A 20136-nucleotide genomic window follows, 5' to 3' on the forward strand; every position below is an offset into this window, starting at 1 on the left:
TTTTGGGATCCAAAGGAATATGGAAAACTCAGACTAGATCTAGGTTTAAATTAATATCCAAAGGTATCCAGCCTCACGACTAGACTCCGTTGACACAAGGTTCCAGGAAGAGGCAATATTCAGTAGGGTTGGCTCTGCAGTCATGGTCCCAGGACGTTCCATGGATCAAACTTCTCAAGGAGAATTCCTAGCCAGGAATTCTGACATGGGATTCAAAACCACGGGAAACTGGGGCTAATAGAATGGCAGGGCTGCAACTCAACTATCTTCTCATGGCACTTTGTAGGAAGCTGAAGGTGGTTTTCATTTTCTACTTTGGAAGTCAATCTCATTTTTGCATAGATATCATCTTGAAAAAAAAAACACAGTTATTTTGAATTCTCCTCCGTCTTTCAACGGAACGATGAAAGAAGCCAGTAACTTGTTTTCTACTGCTCCATAGTAAAAGTTCACATCTTCTCATATCTATTTAGATGGACCTTAGTCTGAAGAATACTACCAATTCAGAACATACAGAGATTTAAATATTCTCTCTGCTCTAAGGAATTTAGCCCAGACAAGTTCTTTTCCTATTTGTTCCAAAGGCAACCCATCAAAAAATGTATTTATTCTTAATTATGCAGTACTGATTTCAAAAGAAATCTCAGTGGTAGCTGTAAATAGAATAATTCAGATCCTTTTTAGATACAGCTCGATTTGGGAGCAGGATGTTAGCAGTGAGTCGTGAGTATCATTAGTATAGCTCATGATGGCAATATATGGCAATGTATTTATTGTGGATTCCTTCCACGGAATCATATTCCACAGAGCAGTGGGATATGGTATTTTCTGACTATGAGTCCATAAGGAAACAGCTCCACAAAGTTTGTTTGCCTATCACATCAAAAGGATGGGAAGAGTTAGCCTCTCCTGCATAGAATTCTATGCATTTTTCAAACATATGGAAACTGCAAGGCAGAGTATTAAAATTCATAGATGACTACAGAACCAAAAGGGTCTTTTCCTCAGTGAGAATGCACTGTCATGATGACAATGAGGATGAAATAATGATAATCTTGCCTTTTATCAGGATATAGTCTTTTTCCCATGGAAAACAGGAACTCTCGGCAATCAGGGGGAAATAATTTCAAAATCCAAACTTTTAATAATAATGTTTTGACTATCAGAGGAAAGGACAATGTTGGAAACTTAAATAGAAACTAGATGATATATCTTTTGCCCTTTTCAATTAATTTGACTAGACAATGGTAGTTGGCCAAGAAGTTTATTTCAACTAAAACAGAAACTTCTTATTAGTATTTAGACTAGTGTTTCTGGGGGAAAAATGTGTTTTTTTCCCTGGGATATCAGGGTTTTAATAGAAAACAGATTGTAAAGCTCAAATCAAATCAATAAATGCAAGAACTTTCACTTACCCCCTCTAGTTCATTGTCCATAGCTAGTCAGTATCTGTGCTTTGTTTGCTTAACCTTGGACATTCTCATACTGAGAAAGAAGACCACAAAAGATGGAATAAATCTGGGAAATGTTTCAGAACTGGAAGTGCATTCATGGCTATTCTGTATGATGGCAGAACTGGTGGTAACAGAATATACTGTTTTCAGGAGTCCCCTCAATTCCATTAACTCCATCTTCATTGATGGAGTTTTGATAGCACTTGATAGCAACTCACTTTCCTGTTCAGCTCAACGAGACTTCCTTTGAGGAGGAAGACCTGTCCTCATGACCCACTGCTTCACAGAGATGGAGTAGAATTTCAAGCAACAAGCTGACAAGAATCCATGAGGCAGTAAAAGATATCTTTCAGGTAATGACCTTAACACAGCAATAAGACTTTTGTATTAAATTCTTCTTTTGTGAAGGGGCAAACAATGCAGAGCTAAAATGCATAAAAATGTCCTTGACAGAGGGAGTTGTATAGTATATGCAAAAGTGAAAAGGCTTGTAACTGAATTTCTTTTGAACACCTGATTCAGATTTTCTACCATCAGTTCACTGGAGTGAAAAAGAATAAAATATAATATCAAATATTTATTAAAGGCCCAAGGGAACCTAAATTGTATTGAGGTATAAACACAAAGAACATTTTCCAGGAAAGCAGAATACAATTCTACCAACAAGCACAGGCTGGAAGCTCAAGTTCATTCTTCTCTGAAATTTATCAGATCATTTATAAAAATGCAGTCCTTTGCTCATCCAGGTGAGGATCCCTCATGTCATTCCAACGAAAGAGCAGAGGTCACATTAAATATGATACCCTCTGTAGCATACACCCCCACTCACTCCATCCGAAGGGCACTCCGATCTGAATCTCTGCTGGTATTTCCAGAAGGTCAAGGCAACAATTCTTGATTACCCTGAAATTCTAGCTCTCTGTACCCAATTAAGGCACCCATAGAGATGAGACACTTAACAGAAACATGTGTGACCTTGGACAAGTGACATCTATGATGGATATTCAGTGTTGCTCAGGACATGAATATGTAACAGTAGAGGAGAGAAGATAGAGAAAAATAAAATAAAATGAGTTCAACTAGAAGATTTAAGAAGAGTATGGACTGATGAGATCTCGAAAGAAACAAATTAAGATGGAGATATGTTTATTGTTTTTATGACCACCAGAATAGCATAACCAAGAGCACTGTTGAGCACTCAACCAACCAGAAAGAACTCAGGAGATCCCAATGGGCTGGAACTCTGATCCTCACTCAGAATACTCACTTGCAATGCCCCCTACAACAAGACCTCCTCCTCATGCTAATTGCATCATTATAAAATAAGCAAAATGCAAATAAAATCATTTGGTGGCAGAGTAACATGAAGACTAGCTCACTTTTCCTGGGAACAGGGCAGAGGAGGAGTTTTAGAGGTTCTGTGAAGCAGAGGATGAGTTCATGATATAAAATGATAAATGAGGCTTGTGGGCTCAGAAATTCCCCAAGCCTTGCAGGTGTACCTTGTCTTGCTTCAAATTTGTTCATTGTCAGGGTCAATAATTAACCAAATACAAGAGGTCTCCTCTTACATGGCCTACTTTGAAATGTATATGTCTTTTAACCTATAAAGTACATTGTTAGGGCTCTACCCTACAGAAATATTTATAAATGCACTCAAAGACATATAAACAAGGATGGCCAGTGTGACAATATTTTAATCTAAAATTGGAGAATCCAAAATGTCCATTTATAGGGGAATGTTAAAGTATGGTATATTTAGACTAGGGACGAAATATAGGGGTTGAAAGAAAGCTTAGGAACGAGGTTGTTTGGGCTCATATCTCAGTTCCACTGACCTTTGGAAAACTGCTTAGCTTCTCAGTAACTCAGTTTCTCCCATTGGTAAAAAGATGATAAAATGTCCTTTGTGAGGCTTTTCTGAGAATTACTTGAAATGACACTTGCTGGGCAGGGAATCTTGTCTCCCACAGAAGGCATGTTCAAGTCCCACCTCCTGGTCCTGTGGGCATGAACTCATTTGTAAATAGGATCTTTGAAGATGTTATTAGTCAAGGTGGGCCTTCCTATATGGCTTAAGGTTTTATAAGCAAAGATACTTGAACATGGAAGAAGAAGGCATGGGAAGAAGTCAGAAACTGAAAACCAACAGAACCCGGAAGACAAGGGAGAAGATGCTGCTATGGGCACAGTCATGTGAGGGGAAAGCCAAGCACCCAGGGATTGCCTGCAGCTATCCCCAGAATGCCAGTCTTCTGAGAGAAAGCATTGCCTTGCTAATAACTTGATTTTGGACTTCGAGCCTCAAAACCTGGTATTTAGCTAATTCATTCAATGGTATTTATTTTAACAGTTAGGAAACTAGTACACCACTTGTAAACAGCTTAAAACATTGCCCGACACATAAAAGGTACTCAATACATATTAATATGATTATTATTTTGAACATACAACTATGTAGCTTTTAAAAACAAGGAGATACATCTGTGGCTCCTGTGATAGACACACTGAGGCGAAAAAGATTGCAGAACAATACGTAAAGGATGATCCTATTCATTTTAAGTGCTTCTAGGCATATGTGCATCTGTATGTATGAAAATGAATAGAAGAAGCAGAGGGCAGGTCAATAGCAACAATTATGTCAAAGCAGGGAATAGGATTGGATAGGAAGAGGAACTGACACTTTCTTCCTTTATGTACTTCTACATTTGGAAGTTTTCTCAGAAACAAAGATTTACATATTACTTAAACAGTTTAAAAATAGGATAAACAAAGGAGCAATAAGAACAGTGAAAACAAGTCAGAATAGCAGAATGATCTGCAGTGTTTTTACAATCTGAATTTATAGGGAAGAGGGAAGGAGGACTTCTCAGTTTCTAGTTATGGATCTAATGCAAGGACAGGACTATGATGAAGCTATTGCCTAGTGTAAAAAACTTAAGGATGCACTCACTTTCAGGGGCATGAATTGCATGGACCTGGTCTAATATTGCACTGGAAACATCCCTAATGTTAAAGGGCCTGTTTCTTAGCAGCCAGTACACTGCAAAGCCAGAATCGTGTAGTATAGAAATTTCTCTCCCCACAATGCTTCTAAATAAATATATATAATCACATAATTGATTTGTAGACTACTTATTTTTTTAAATTATTTTTTTATTAGAGAAGTTGTAGGTTTAGAGAAAATTCACATAGAAAATACAAAGTTCCCTTATAGCCCACCCCACACACACACATACACTTTTCCCTGTTATTAACACATTGCATTAGTGTAGTAACTTTATTACAATTGAAGAAACAATATTATTATTATTACTACAGTATTAACTATAGTCTATAGTCTACATTAAGGTTCATGTTTAATTTTTATCCCAGCAGCATATATACAATCTAAAATTTTCCTTTTTAACTGCATTTAAAAATATAATCCAGGGAAATATATAATTGCACTCAGAATATTGTACTAACATCATCACCATCAATTACCAAAATTTTTCCATCGCCTAAAATAGAAATTATGTACAAGTAAGCATTAACTACCCATTCCTTACCCCACCCCAGTCCCTGGTAACATGTATTCTAATTTCTGACTCTATGAATTTGTCTATTCTAATTATTTTATATCAGTGAAATCTACAATAGTTTTCCTTTCATGTCTGTCTTATTTCATTCAACATGGTGCCAAGTTTCATCCATATTGTATTAGTCAGGGCTGTCTAGAGAAAAAGAACCAACAAGAGAGATCTGTAAATATGAGATTTTACAAAAGTGTCTCACACAGCTGTTAGTAGGCATGAGTACAAATTCTGTAGGGCAGGCCACTAGTTGATAACTCCAGTGAAGGTCATTGAAGAATTCTCCAGGAGAGGCTGGCTGGTTGAAAAAGACAAAACCAAGTTCTCTCTTCTCCTTTAAAAGTTTCCAACTGATTGGATTAGACCAGCTGATTGGATTCTCTTCTTGTGGAAAACTTTCCCTTAATTGATTGTAAATGTTATTAGCCACAGATGCAATCAACTGAACGACGATTTAATAAACTAACTTTATATTCCCTCCACCATTATCCTACACCCTTAATTTCCATTCCTATATATATTCCCTTGATTTCTATCTACATAAATTGGAAAACTCCTGCAGTTCTTTTGGAATATAGTGTACCTTCTCATGGGTCACACTTTGTCCCTCACCTTTTGGGGCCTGTTGGGACTTTAGTTTAGTTATAGGTCTTGGAGAAAAGAGTGGTGGAGGGTAGGTGGAAAAGAATTAGAAGTGTCTTTCAAGCCAATTACCTTAGGGCATTCCGTTGCAGTTGCATCTGGTGAAACAGGATAATTATTTCCAGACAGAGGAGTGCTGTTTCCCCAGGGGAAGTAGATACAGGTTTGCAGTCACTGAAGGGTTAATGTCTTTAAGCAGAGGTTGGAGGGCAGGTTCCTCAGGGTGACTGAGACTGGGAAACTGTTTCCTAGAGGTAGGCTGAAGGTCTTGTAGCTGTCTCTTCAGGGCAGGGTGGAATTGGGGGGCTGTTCAGGGCAGGCTGGAGTTGGGGTAGCTCATTCCTCAGAACAGACTATTATTATTATATGTCTATCTAGCAAAGACTCAGCAGAATCCAGGATTTCCATGTCCCCACTGCCATCATTATCAACCCATATGTTCCCATCTCAAGTTTCAGGATCCCATTCTTTTTCGACCAAAGCCCTTATTTTAACAGCTGACACCCTGCAAGGTTGAGAATTTCGTTTTCATTATAAATTGTCTACTGGCACAATGAGACTCTGGGTCTGGTTTTCAGAGATCTCATGTCTGTGATCACAGGAAATAAGATGCTCCTTCAATGCATGCATAAAAACTTTCATATCTTTCGTATGTCATTTAAGTGTAAATTTGAAGACTTCAGCTCATCCCTTTCTTCCATAACTGTATCCAGAATATCTAAGAACCACCAGCCAACATCATTATGCCTCTTAACTCCACAAAACTCTGTGAAGGTGTTAAAAACACTGTCACCAAAGTCTCCCTGGTAGCGTGGAAGATGCCTCCCAGGGATGAGTCTAGTCCTGGCACCGTGGGATCAACAATGACCAAAAGGGGGAAAGGGAGTGTAACAAATAAAGTATCAGTGGCTTAGAGAATCCAAATAGAGTCTTAGACTGATTGGAGTAAATCCATCTGATTGGATTCTTTCATTGCAGAACACACTCCCTTAGTTGATCACAGATGAAATCAGCCACAGATGCAATTAACTGACTGATGATTTAATAAACCAGCCACAAAATATCCTTGCATTAACAGTTAGGCCAGTGCTTGTTTAACCAGACAACTGAGAACCATCACCTGGCCAAGGTGACACCTGAGCATAACCATCTCACATGTTGTTGCAGGTATTAGAATTTCATTCCTTTTTACGGCCAACTAACATTCCATTGTATGTCAGTGTAACATTTTGTTTATCCATTCATCTGTTGATGGACATGAGTTGCTTCCACGTTTTCACAAATGTGAATAATGTTGCTATGAACATCAATACGCAAATATCTGCTCAAGTCCCTGTTTTCAATTCTTTGGGTTATATACATAGAAGTGGGGTTTCTGGGTCATATGGTAATTCTATACTTACTGACAGACTGCAGAATTGTTGTCCACAGTAGTGGCACCATTTTATATTTCCACCAGCAAGGAATTGGTGTTCCTATTTCTCTACATCTAACCAACATTTGTTATTTCCACTTTTTTATATTAGGCACTCTGGTAGGTGTGAAATGGTTTGAGTTTCATTTCCCTAATGGCTAATGGCCTTGACCTTATTTTCATGTGTTTTCTGACCATTTGTTTATCGTCTTTGAAGTAACACGTATTCATGTCTTTTGCCCATGTTTCAAATTGGTTGATTGTCTTTTGTTGTTGTGTCATAAGATTTCTTTATACAGTCTGGATATTAGGCTATTATTGATATGTGGATTCCAAATACAGAGAATCCCTGTCTGTAGGTTCTTTTTTTATTTTCAGCATGAAAACCTTTGATGCATAGAAGATTTTAAGTTTGACAACTTAGCATTTATATATTTTTTTCTTGTTTCTCATGCTTTTGGTGTAAAGCCTAAGAAATCATTACCTAACACAAGGTCCTAAAGATGCACCCCTCTATTTTCTTTTAATGTGCTGTTGGACTTGGTTTCCCAGTATTTTGTTGAGGATTTTGCATCTGTATTCATTAGGCATATTTGTCATAATTTTCTTTTTGGTAATGTCCTCATCTGACTTTGGTAATAGGGTGAAGATGACATCATGGGATGAATGCGAAAGTGTTCTAATTCAAGATTTTGGAAGAGGTTAAAGAGAATTGGTGTTAATTCCCTTCTGTATGGTTGGTAAAATTTACCAAGGAAGCCATATGGTCCTGGTCTTTTCTTTGTTGGAAGGTTTCTGATTAGTGATTTAATTTCTACTTGCTAATGTTAAGATCTTCTAATTCTTCTTGAGTCAGTGCAGGTGATTTGTGTGTTTCTAGGAATTTTTCCATTTCATCTATGTTACCTAATATGCTGGCATACAATTGTTCAAAATGCGCTCTTATAATTCTCTCAGTTCCTGTTGGGGTTGGTTATAATGATTACCTTTCACTTCTGATTTTAGTTATTTACATTCTTTCTCTCTTTTTTCTTGTCAGTCTAGTTAAAGGTTTGTCAATTTTATTGATATTTCCAAAAAACCAACTTCTGGTTCACTGATTCTCTTGATTCATTTTTATTCTCAATTTCATTATCTCCAATCTGATTTTTGTTATTTACTTCCTTCCACTCACTTTAGGTTTAGTTTGCTCTTCTTTCTCTAGATCCTCCAACTGTGAAGTTTCTCTGATTTGAGATCTTTCTTCTTTTTTAACTTAAGGATTTAGAAGTATAAATTTCCTTCTCAGCACTGCTTTTGCTGCATCTCACAAATTTTGGTATGCCTCAAAATATTTCATTAGCCTCAAAATATTTCCTAATTTCCCTGTGATTTCTTCTGTGATCCATTGGTTAAGTGTCTTGTTTAATTTTCACATATTGTGAATTTTCTAGTTCTCCCTCTGTTATTAATTTCTAGCTTCATTCCATTATGCTCAAAGAAGATTCACTGTATGATTCCAATATTTTTAAATTTATCAACAATTGTTTCATGACCTGACATATGTCTATTCTGGAGAATGACCCATGTACACTAAAGAAGAATATATAGTCTTCTGCTGTTGGATGAAGTGCTCTGTATATGCCTGTTAGGTCTAGTTGGTTTATGGTGTTTTCTATTCCTTTATTGATCTTTGGTCAAGATGTTCTATCCAGTATTAAAAACGGTGTATTAAAGTTGCCTACTATTAAAATAGAAGCATCTATTTCTCCTTTCAAATCTCTCAATATTTGATTCATATATTTTGGGGCTCTACGGTCCATACACATTTATGTCTTCTTGTTGTTGTTATGTTTTCTGGTTGAATTGACCCCTTTATCACTATACAGTGACTTTCATTATCTCTCATAACACTTTTACACTTAAAGGCTATTTTATTTGATGTACAGCTACCCATGCTCTCTTTGGCTACTATTTGCATGGTATATATTTTTTCCATCCTTTCACTTTCAACCTACTTGTCTCCTTGAATTTAAGGTTAGTCTCTTGGAAACAGCATATAGGTGGATCATGCTATTTTTTTTATCCATGCTGCCCAACTCTGCCTTTTAATCAGAGAGTTTAATCCATTTACATTTTAAGTAACTACTGATAGCGCAGACTTTTTCTGCCATTTTGTTATTTGTAAGTATTATACTTTTTTGACCCTTAATTTGGAGACTGTGAAAAATAAAAATTGGTGTAACATATGAAAAAATACAATACAATAGTACTGGCATTTATAATTACCTATATGGTTACCTTTACCAGAACTCTTTATTTCTTCATGGCTTTTCCTTTCATCCTGAACTTCTTACTTCTCCTTCTAAGTCTCCCATAATGTGTTGTTGGTATGTTCGATGGTATCCCTCAGATCTCTTAGACTCTGTTCACTTTTTTCCTTCATTTTTCTGTCTTCAACTAAGCTTGACTCATTTCAATGGTCTTGTCTTTGAATTCACTGATTCTTTACTGCCAGTGCAAATCTTCTATTGAAACCCTTTAGGGGACATTTCATTTCAGTTGTTTTGGTCTTCAGCTCCAGTGTTTGTTTGATGCCTTTTCAAAATTTGTCTCCTTATCTTATAATGCTCAGGCATAATTTTCCTGATATCCTTTATTTCTTTTGCTGTGTTTTCCTTCATCTCCTTGAGAATATTGATGATCATTTAAAGAAAAAAGTCTTTAACTGGTATTTCCAAAGTCTTCTCATCTTTCTTGATGGTTTTTGAAGTTTTATCTTGCTCCTTTGGATGGGCCATCATTTTCTGTTTCTTTATTTATATTTTAATCTTTGGCTGCACAGTGTTCATTTTAAGTTTTAAAGTGTTAACTCTGGAATTTAGTCCCTAAGTGGTCTGTTCTTTGCATTTGTCTACAGCTAGTATTATGAGTGCTAGGAGCTAACAAAAACAAAACAGTACAAAAAAAAACAACAAAAAAACCACCTTTCACAGTCTTTGAAAATGCTCTACTTCAGAGCTTAGCCTTCCTAACAAGAACAGCCTGAGGCAAAAGTGAAGTGAGGACCCTCTCCCCCTTTCCTGATCCTGTGTCTTGACCTGAGCTTGTGTTCACTCATGGCTTTAGGAATCCCCATTTAAGAGGAATCCAAATGTCTCCACTATTTGCTATGGAAAAAAATGATTTTCAACCCCTCTCAGGAGTTCTATTGTATGTCCTAAAGTCAGTAATCCTTTATCCTATGCCACATGGACTTAATTGTTTCTCAGATGACTTAAGCTGTCCACAAGTCACAAGTTGCTACTGCTTGCAGGGCAAGGTCTGGGAGGGTGAGCCTGAGATGAATTTCTTTGTCAGTCTTTCAGGCTCCCATTCAATAGATTGGCATGGACACAGACACACCCCCAGTATACATATAAGGGTTACTCTGATCCCTTGGAACAGGGTTAGGGACCCACAGTGGGAGTACAGGTCTTTTCCACATTGCACCCAGGAGGGGAAGTAGAAGGACAAGTAAGGGCACTGTGAGTTTCTACTACCATCTTTAAATCTGGGTTTCTTGATTCAGCACTTGCCCGATTACTGTAAACCTTTAACTCTTTTCTAAAGTTTTGAGGAAGATGGCTCTGAAAGTTTTTGTAGTTGCTCGAAGTTTTTTCAAGGCATCAAAATGTGTCTTATACCACCATTTTGGTCAACTGGAAGCTGTAAACCACTCGTTTTAATATCTGGAGCTTAAGTGTAAGATACTTCAGGTACAGTCTCCCAGAGGGTAGACTGAACAAAAGTATAATCTCTTTCCTAGCTATTCACTCTTCCCTTTGGACATATTGTTCTGGCAAAGGAAGGGGATTATTTGGGGGTGGGAAGAGAATTCCAACGGGCCTTTTAAAATTCTCATGCCCTAAAGTCCCCTACGGGGAATGGTGAGAAAGGGGGAAAATTCAACTTCCCCAAGTTGAATTCTTGATATTCTCACAAGCAGTGTGGACAACCAAAGCTATAGGCTGAGCCCCCAGTCTTGGGGTTTCTTCACATGAAACTTAACCCCACAAAGGATAGGTCAAGTCTACTTAAACTTTAGGCCTAAGAGTGACCCCCAAGAGAGCCTCTTTTGTTGCTCAGATGTGGCCTCTCTCTCCAGCCAACACAACAAGCAAACTCACCGTCCTCCCCCTGTCTACGTGGGGCATGATTCCCAGGGGTGTGGACCTTCCTGGCAATGTGGGACAGAAATCCTAGAACGAGCTGAGACTCAGCATCAAGGGATTGAGAAAACCTTCTCAACCAAAAGGGGGAAGAGAGAAATGAGACAAAGTGTCAATGGCCAAGAGATTCCAAACAGAGGCGAGAGGTTATCCTGGAGGTTATTCTTACGCATTAAGTAGATATCACCTTGCTATTCAAGATGTAATGGAGAGGCTGGAGGGAACTGCCTGAAAATGTGGAGCTGTGTTCCAGTAGCCATGTTTCTTGAAGATCATTGTATAATGATATAGCTTTCACAATGTGACTGTGTGATTGTGAAAACCTTGTGCCTGATGCTCCTTTCATCTACCTTGTCAACAGATGAGTAGAACATATGGAATAAAAATAAATAATAGGGAGAACACATATTAAAATAAATTTAGTTTGAAATGCTAGTGATCAGTGAAAGGGAGGGGTAAGGTGTATGGTATATATAATTTTTTTTCTGCTTTCCTTTTATTTCTTTTTCTGAATAGATGCAAATGTTCCAAGAAATGATTATGACGATGAATATGCAACTATGTGATGATATTGTGAATTACTGATTATATATGTAGAATGGAATGAACAAAATAAGAATGCTTGCATTTGGTGTTTTTATTTTGGTATTTAAAAAGTAATAAAAAAATTTTTAAAAATTTTATGCTCTAAATTTTGGATTCTCAAGGGGTTCAGTAACTAATTCACTCATTTCCTTAGGCTGTTGTGGTATCTAAGAGCATTAACATTTGTAGAGGTGGCTGGGGTTAAGAATGCAGTATGACACTGGTCCAAAGAGAAATGAAATAGTCAAAATAAGTTGTTATTTGTCTGAAATGCAGCTTGATGGCATGCATATTTGTTTGTGGCAGCCATCCCTTCTGATTGGTCAGTACCATGAATTACTGATTACAATAATGTTGGATATAATTTTTTGGCAAAGCTGAGACAACAGTTTAATGAATTGTTTCATGCTCACAGTAACCAGCTCAGCTCATAATACCTTTGGATCTTAATATTTTAATTTAGTTCTCCTAAATGTACAGCCATCTTTAAATGATAACCACTAGATGGCAACAGCTCCTAAGTGTGATACCCAGACTGGGTCATCTCTGCAAACATCGTGCAGTTTTCAAACTCAAACCTTCATTACACATGGGAAACTGATCCCAGTAAAGGCCACATACTGTCAATGGATTCAAAACAGAGAAGAAAATTTCATACTAAACAGTGGAAGAAAAGTAATTAAGACTTTATCTTACAAAACGAATTTTTAAAAAATGAAGTGACCTCCTTTTTTTTAATTTTATCATTTACAAAATTTAAATTATAATTATAAATAACATCTAGTTATTAGGACAAAGAATGAATCAAATCTTGACTGTGTCTAGAGAGTAAAAATATGGCTCACAAATTTCAAGGGAGCCTAATAAAACACCCCTTTTGAAATGTAACAAAATAAGGTATCATTGGATGAGAGAGCTCAAATAGAGTCTAGAAGCTATTCTGGAGGCTACTCTTAAGCAATCTTCAGCTAGATATTGCTAATTGCCACGGTTTGTCAATTAGCAATATCTAACTAACAATATTACTGTGAACCTAAAGAAAACTAAGGACTCTATCTGAGATCCTACAAAAGTTGCACACACTAGGTTTACTTTTCAGAAACTGAAAACCTTCAGGTGATTCCTAACCCAGATAAATCCTGAAACCCAGAGGGGCCAGTCTCTCCAAGAACATCAACCAGTTCCAGCCCCCATCCTATCTTACCTACACACCCTTTTAACACACACAAAAAGTTAGAATGGGCATAACCCACATATCCCCAAAGATTGGGAGAAGGAGCAAAGGAGAAGGAGGAGTTATAACAGAGAAGTGAGGATTTAACAAATGCATATGACTGTTGAATCATTATATTGATATTTGTTTTAGCTCTAGTGTCTTAGAGCAGCTAGAAGGAAAAATTGGAAATTGTGGAACTGTACCCATACCAAACTTTGAAATCTGTTCTATAACTACTTATTACAATTTACTTTGAAATTTATTGCTTTTTTTGTACATATATTTTGCAATAAAAAGTATTTAAATTTTTTTTAAATCATCAAGATAAAAACATCCTTTTTTTTCTTCAAAACTATCTGAGCACTTCTGGGGGAAACTATCAAGGGGAATTTAACATTTTTGTCCAAGAGCAAATCTTAATCTTCAGATAACCAAATCTTTTGAACCACTCTTTTGAAGTGCTATCATTTTGTCCCTTTTTTATTTCATTTTTATTTGTTAACTGATCTACTCATTTATCAGTGGATTTGAGTAGAAATAAAAGAGTTTCTGCAATCATAATTTTAATCAATATCATTAAGTCTTGCTTTGGCAAACAGAATTCTAAGATGGCCCCCAAGATATTTGCTTCCTTGTGTGCTCCCCTTGAGTGCAGATGAGGACTGTGAATATGATGGGATGGTCCTTCCTGCAGTTTTGTTACATTATAACATACTCTACAGAAGTAGACTGGATTGAGATGCTCCTGTTTGCCTTAAAGAAGCAATCAACCACATGTAAACTGCCTACGGAGGGGCTATGTGATAAGGACCCGAGGGTAGCCTCTAGGAACTGAGAACAGTTCCCTCGAGGGACTGGGAAAAATGTGGAAATATTAAAGTTCCCCACCTGGGGAGAACCTGTTCTTCTCCAAGCATTGGGGACTACCAATTTAATGAGCCAAGCCCTCGATCTTGAGGCTTGCTTTTATGAAACTTATTCCTGCAAAGGAGAAGCTAAACCTACTTGTAATTATGCCTGAGAATCACCCCTAGAGACCTCTTTCATTGCTCAGATGTAGCCTCCCTCTCTAAGACAACTCCACAGGTGGACTCACTGCCCTCCCCATTATGTGGAACATGACTTCCAGGGGTGTAAATCTCTCTAGCAAATTGGGACATGACTCCTGGGGATGAGATGAGACCCCGCATCAAGGGTTTGAGAAAGCCTGCTTGACCAAAAGGGGGAAGAGATATGAAACAAAACAAAGTTTCAGTGGCTGAGAGGTTTCACAGAGAATTGAGAATAATTCTGGAGGTTATTCTTATGGAATGCATAACTATTCCTTTTCAGTTCTTGGGGTATTGGAGAAGCTAGAGGGAAATACCTGAAACTGTTGAACTGTAATCTAATAATCTTGATTCTTGAAGATGACTATATAACTATACAGCTTTTAAGGTGTGACCATGTGATTATGAAAACCTTGTGACTGACACTCCCTTTATCCAGTGTATGGACAGAAGAGGAAGAAAAAAAAGACAAAAATAAATAAATAATAGTGAGAAGGGGGGATATGGGATGTTTCCGGCATTCTTTTTTACTTTTAATTTTGTTCTTATTTTTAATTTTTTGGAGTAATGAAAATGTTCAAAAATTTATTGTGATGATGAATGCACAGCAATATCATCATATTATGAACTACTGACTGTACACTCGATAATTATATGGTATATGAGTATATATCTTAATAAAATTGCATTAAAGAAACAAACATCATAAAATGGGTTGATCAACAATAGGAATTCATTGGCTCAGGGTTTCAAAGGCTAGAAGACTTGCTTCCTATAGTCACAAGGAAATGAATCTTCCAACAACCATTGAGCCTGAAAGAAGATCGCAGCCTCAGAGAAGATCAAGGACTCAACTGACAACATGGTTTCAGAGTCAAAACACCCTGTGCCGATGGGTCCCTGGACCAGATCAGTCCTGAAATGCAGAGAGGCCAGCTTCTCCAGAACATCAGCTAGGTCCATCTCCCTATCCCGTATTACTGACAGCTCCTTTCACCATGATAAAGTTACAGTGGCATAGCCGAAAACCCTGAAGAGTGGGAGAAAGATTAAAGGTGATGGTGGAGGTATACAGAGAAGGTAGGGTTTAACAGATGAGGATGACTGCTGAATCATTATATTGATATTTCTTTTAGCCTCCAGGATCTTTGAGCAGCTAGAAATATAAACCTCAAATTGTGGAACAGTAACCCATACCAAACTCTGAAATCTGTTCTACAACTAATTGTTGCACTGTGCTTTTAAATGTATTGCTTTTCTGCATATACGTTATTTTTCACAAAAAAAGAAAAAAAGTCGATTGTGATGATAAATGTACAGCTATATGATACTAAGAACCACTGATTGTACACTTTGGAGGATTACACGATATGTGACTATAGAATATATTTTAATAAAAAATGACTAGTTAAAAAAAGAAAACCTATGCCAAGAACACAGCTGGCCCAAGCCAGGACTCCTGTATGACAAAAACTGTGAGAAATAAATTTGTGTTGTTATAAGCTGCTAAGTGGGTATTTGTTAAGCAGCAGCAGAAAATTAATACAATGCCTTTTAGCAAGTTTTATGATTTCATTTCTCAATCAATTTGCATGAATTTATAATGTTTGGCTGAATGTTTAGAGAATTTCTCGGTCCAAAACATTTGATAAGAGATGTTTGGAGCTGGACTATGGTAGTCATTACTGACAAGTAGGATAGTCTTTTGAGTGAGAAAAAATTTTATAAATGATTAGTTAATGCATCACTGAATCTTTTAATCCTATGATGATTTTTGCTTCCTTTATGCAGCCCCATAACTATAAGGCAAAAATTACCTGGAAACAAGGACCTCTTTCCACAACTTAACACAGAATCCTTAGTCACATGCACATAATTTTGAGTTACACTTCCAATAATGGTAAAAGAGCATGCTTAAGACCATCCCTCAGACCAAGAACAATTAGAAAAGTTAGGGAAAAAAATTTTTTTAATTACTTTAAAAGCATCAGAAAGCTACCAAGGAAGTGAGGCTAGCCATGACCAATATCCTAGAGAAAGGATGCTGAGAGATGTTAGTTCATCATTTCACAGTTGCTGCTATCTATACATTTGCCGAATTGAAAGTGGCAGCTGACAGCTTGAGAAAGGAAGGAGTTTTCAGCAGTCTCACAGGTCCGTAAAAAAAAAATAACAGATTTCAGGGCCTACCAAGGAAGAACCTTGGGAAAGAAAGAACAAAAGGATGAAAGAAAGAGAAAAGGAAAGAATAAAAGACCAGAACAGCTGCACGTTAGAAGTAAAGATGGACCAGTTCACATAAGTAAATCATTTCCCCCAAAAGCTGTAGTTCAGATTCAAATCAGCAGTGTCACTGATTAGAGTAAGAGGATTAGCCCCTATCATGGACTCTCTGCTAAAAAGTAAATTTTATGGCAGAAGATAATATTCCCCAAACCTAAAAGTGTATCAATAATTTTTAAACCAAAATGTTTGACATTCAATTAAAAATAATCAAGAACTTCTGGGGAAGATGGCAGACCAGGGAGCTCGAGTACTCCCTGTTTCTTGAAAACAGCTAATGGGCAGGCTGGAAGTGTCTGAAACAACTGTTCTGGGGCTCCAGAAGCCAGGGGAACATTTTATAGCATCCAGGAAAGAGCAGGAGAAGAGGCTAAGAAACAGCAGTAAAACCTTTTGAGTAACTCACTGTAACTCACTGTGCAGTGGCTACCAGCGCCCATCCCCCACTTTAAATGTAGACCTGCAGATCTGGTCCCTGGCTAGTTCTTGTGGATAGAGAGGGACCTGGAAGTTCTCTTCCTCAAGAACGGGGCGGGGGACGCGACAGGGGGAGGGCATGGCCAAACACTAATCACAGCTTTTGGTAAGCAAATTTGGATCCCTGGGTTAACAGACCCTGACTGGTTGTTCATCCTGTCCCAGATGGAAAGGCCATAGCTGTTGCTTCAACCCCACCTCTGAGACCGGTAGAGGCAGTGGAGGTTTTAAGACGCAGACTCTCCTTTGGGTCACGAACAATAATTGATGACTGACGCCATCTGCTGGGAAGTCAAGAAAGCACAGTTTAGGAAAGTCATTAAAAAGTCTTTTGACCTCTGTGCTGGTTTGAAACTTTTATGTATCCCAGAAAAAGCCACGTTCTTCTAATCCCTTCCTGTGGTGCAGACATGTTGGGTGGGACCTTTCGATTAAATTGTTTCCATGGAGATGTGGCCCACCTAATTCAAGGCGGATCTTAATCCTTTCCCTGGAGCCCTTTATGAGAGAGAGCCCAGAGAGAAAGAAAATACCCCGGTAGAAGCCGGAAGGACCGACCGGAGCTGAGAGAGCCATTCTGAAACCAAAATCCAGTGGAGAAGAAACAGCAAACATTGCCATGTGCCTTTGCATGTAACAGAGGAACCCCAGATGCTGGTGGCCTTTCTTCATAGAAGGTATCCTCTCATTAATACTTTAATTTGGACATTTTTATGGCCTTAGACTTGTAAATTTGTAACTTTATAAATCCCATATTAAAAGCCAATCCTGGCAGACATACTTCCGGCAGCAGTGGCTTGAGGAGCTGAAGCAAGGTGGGTCAAAGTCAAAGTGGTGGTATTGGTCCTAGAAGTGGCAAAAAGGATGACAAGGACAAGAAAAAGAAATATGAACCCCCCGTTCCAACTAGAGTGGGGAAAAAGAAGAAGAAAACGAAAGGATCAGATGCTGCCAGTAAACTGCCCCCAGGTGACACCTCACAACTCAGTGCCGGTTCAAATTATTGAAGTTAGAGAGAATTAAAGATTAGCCTCTCAGGGAGGAAGAATTAATTAGAAATCAGTAACAAATGAAACCATTAGAAGAAAAGCAAGAGGAGGAAAGATCAAAGATGGATGATCTGAGGGGGCCCGAATGTCATAGGAACCTTGGAAGAGACCACTGATGACACTCACGCTATCGTATCTACACCAGTGGGCTCAGAACACTGTGTCAGCACTCTTTCATTTGTGGACAAGGATCTACTGGAACCAGGCTGCTCTGTCCTGCTCACCCACAAGGTGCATGCAATGCACCAATGCACCTGATCGATTGATACTGGGGGGTTGGACAACCAAATTCAGGAAATTTAGGAATCTGTGGAGCTTCCTCTTACACATCCCTAATATTATGAAGAGATAGGTTTAAAGCCCCCTAAGGGGGCCATTCTTTATGGTCCACCAGGCACAGGTAAAATATTGTTAGCCAAAGCAGTAGCAAACCAAACCTCAGCCACTTTCTTAAAAGTGGTTGGCTCTCAACACAACAAGCAAACTCACTGCCCTCCCCCTGTCTATGTGGGACATGACTCCCAGGGGTGTGGACCTTCCTGGCAACGTGGGACAGAAATCCTGGAATGAGCTGAGACTCAGCATCAAGGGATTGAGAAAATCCCTAGAATGAGCTGAGACTCAGCATCAAAGGATTGAGAAAACCTTCACCACCAAAAGGGGGAAGAGTGAAATGAGACAAAGTGTCAATGGCTGAGAGATTCCAAACAGAGTCGAGAGGTTGTCCTGGAGGTTATTCTTACACGTTAAGTAGATATCACCTTATTATTCAAGATATAATGGAGAGGCTAGAGGGAACTGCCTGAAAATGTAGAGCTGTGTTCCAGTAGCCATGTTTCTTGAAGATGATTGAATAATGATATAGCTTTCACAACGTGACTGTGTGAAAACCTTGACTGATTGTGAAAACCTTGTATCTGATGCTCCTTTTATCGACCTTGTCAACAGACAAGTAGAACATATGGAATAAAAATAAATAAGAGGGAGAACAAATGTTAAAATAAATTTAGTTTCAAATGCTAGTGATCAGTGAAAGGAAGGGGTAAGGGGTATGGTATGTATAATTTTTTTTTCTGTTTTCATTTTATTTCTTTTTCTGAATAGATGCAAATGTTCCAAAAAATGATCAGGATGATGAATTTGCAACTATGTGATGATATTGTGAATTACTGATTATATATGTAGAACGGAATGATCAAAATGGGAATGTTTGCGTTTATTTGATGATTTTTTGTATTAAAAAAAAAGTGGTTGGCTCTGAACTAATTCAGAAGTACCTAGGACATGGGCCCAAATTTGTACGGGAATTGTTTCATCTTGCTGAAGAACATGCACCGTCCATTGTGTTTACTGATGACATTGATGCTATTAGGAAAAAAAGATACAACTCAAATTCCAGTGGTGAGAGAGAAATCCAGTGAACTATGTTAGAATTGTTGGACCAGTTGGATGGATTTGACTCGAGGGAACATGTGAAAGTATCATGGCCACAAACCAAATAGAAACTTTGGATTCAGTTCTTATCAGACCAGGTTGCATTGACAGAAAGATTGAGCTCCCCTGCCTGAAGAGACGACCAAAAAGCACATTTTCCAGATTCACACGAGCAGGATGACATTGGCTGATAATGTAACCTTGGATGACTGAATCATGGCTAAAGATGGCCTCATGGTGCTGACATCAAGGTAATCTGTACTAAGCTGGCCTAATGGCCTTGAGAGAATGTAGGATGAAAGTAACAAATGAAGACTCAAAAAAATCTAAAGAAAATTTCCTTCATAAAAAAAAAAGAAGATACCTGTGAGGGGTTCTATCTCTAAGTGAACCACAGGCTTTCTAGAAAATGGCTGGGCATTTTCCCAACCCCTCAGTGGACAAGATTGGGGAAGCTGACCAGGAGAATCTATATTCCAGTTGATTTTTATTAACAAAACATAGTGTATCTTTTTGGGCGAGACATGTAGAAAGCTCCTTGGGCTGCATATGTCTGCTGGTCACTGCAGCACTGTTTCCCAGTAAAGCATACTCTTTCAGAGGTAGTAAAAAAACAAATAAACAAAAAAAGCCAATACTGTTCTGATAAATTGCATTTCAGCAGCTTTTAGCAAACAGAAACAGCACCTTCCCCAGGGCTTTTTGGAGCTGGCCTGTGGCATCTTCGTGGGAACCTGTCACTGTTTTAGCTGTGAAACACCAACTTGG

At 38.1% G+C, this 20136-nt stretch overlaps 1 pseudogene; it reads left to right on the plus strand.

Moving 5' to 3' along the window:
- The window catches only part of LOC143647770 (26S proteasome regulatory subunit 4-like), a 59553-nt pseudogene extending 39799 nt beyond the window's left edge, over positions 1 to 19754 (plus strand).
- Positions 19755 to 20136: the final 382 nt, after the last annotated feature.

Source organism: Tamandua tetradactyla, chromosome 10 (assembly GCF_023851605.1).
Source record: "Tamandua tetradactyla isolate mTamTet1 chromosome 10, mTamTet1.pri, whole genome shotgun sequence".
Classification (NCBI taxonomy): domain Eukaryota; kingdom Metazoa; phylum Chordata; class Mammalia; order Pilosa; family Myrmecophagidae; genus Tamandua; species Tamandua tetradactyla.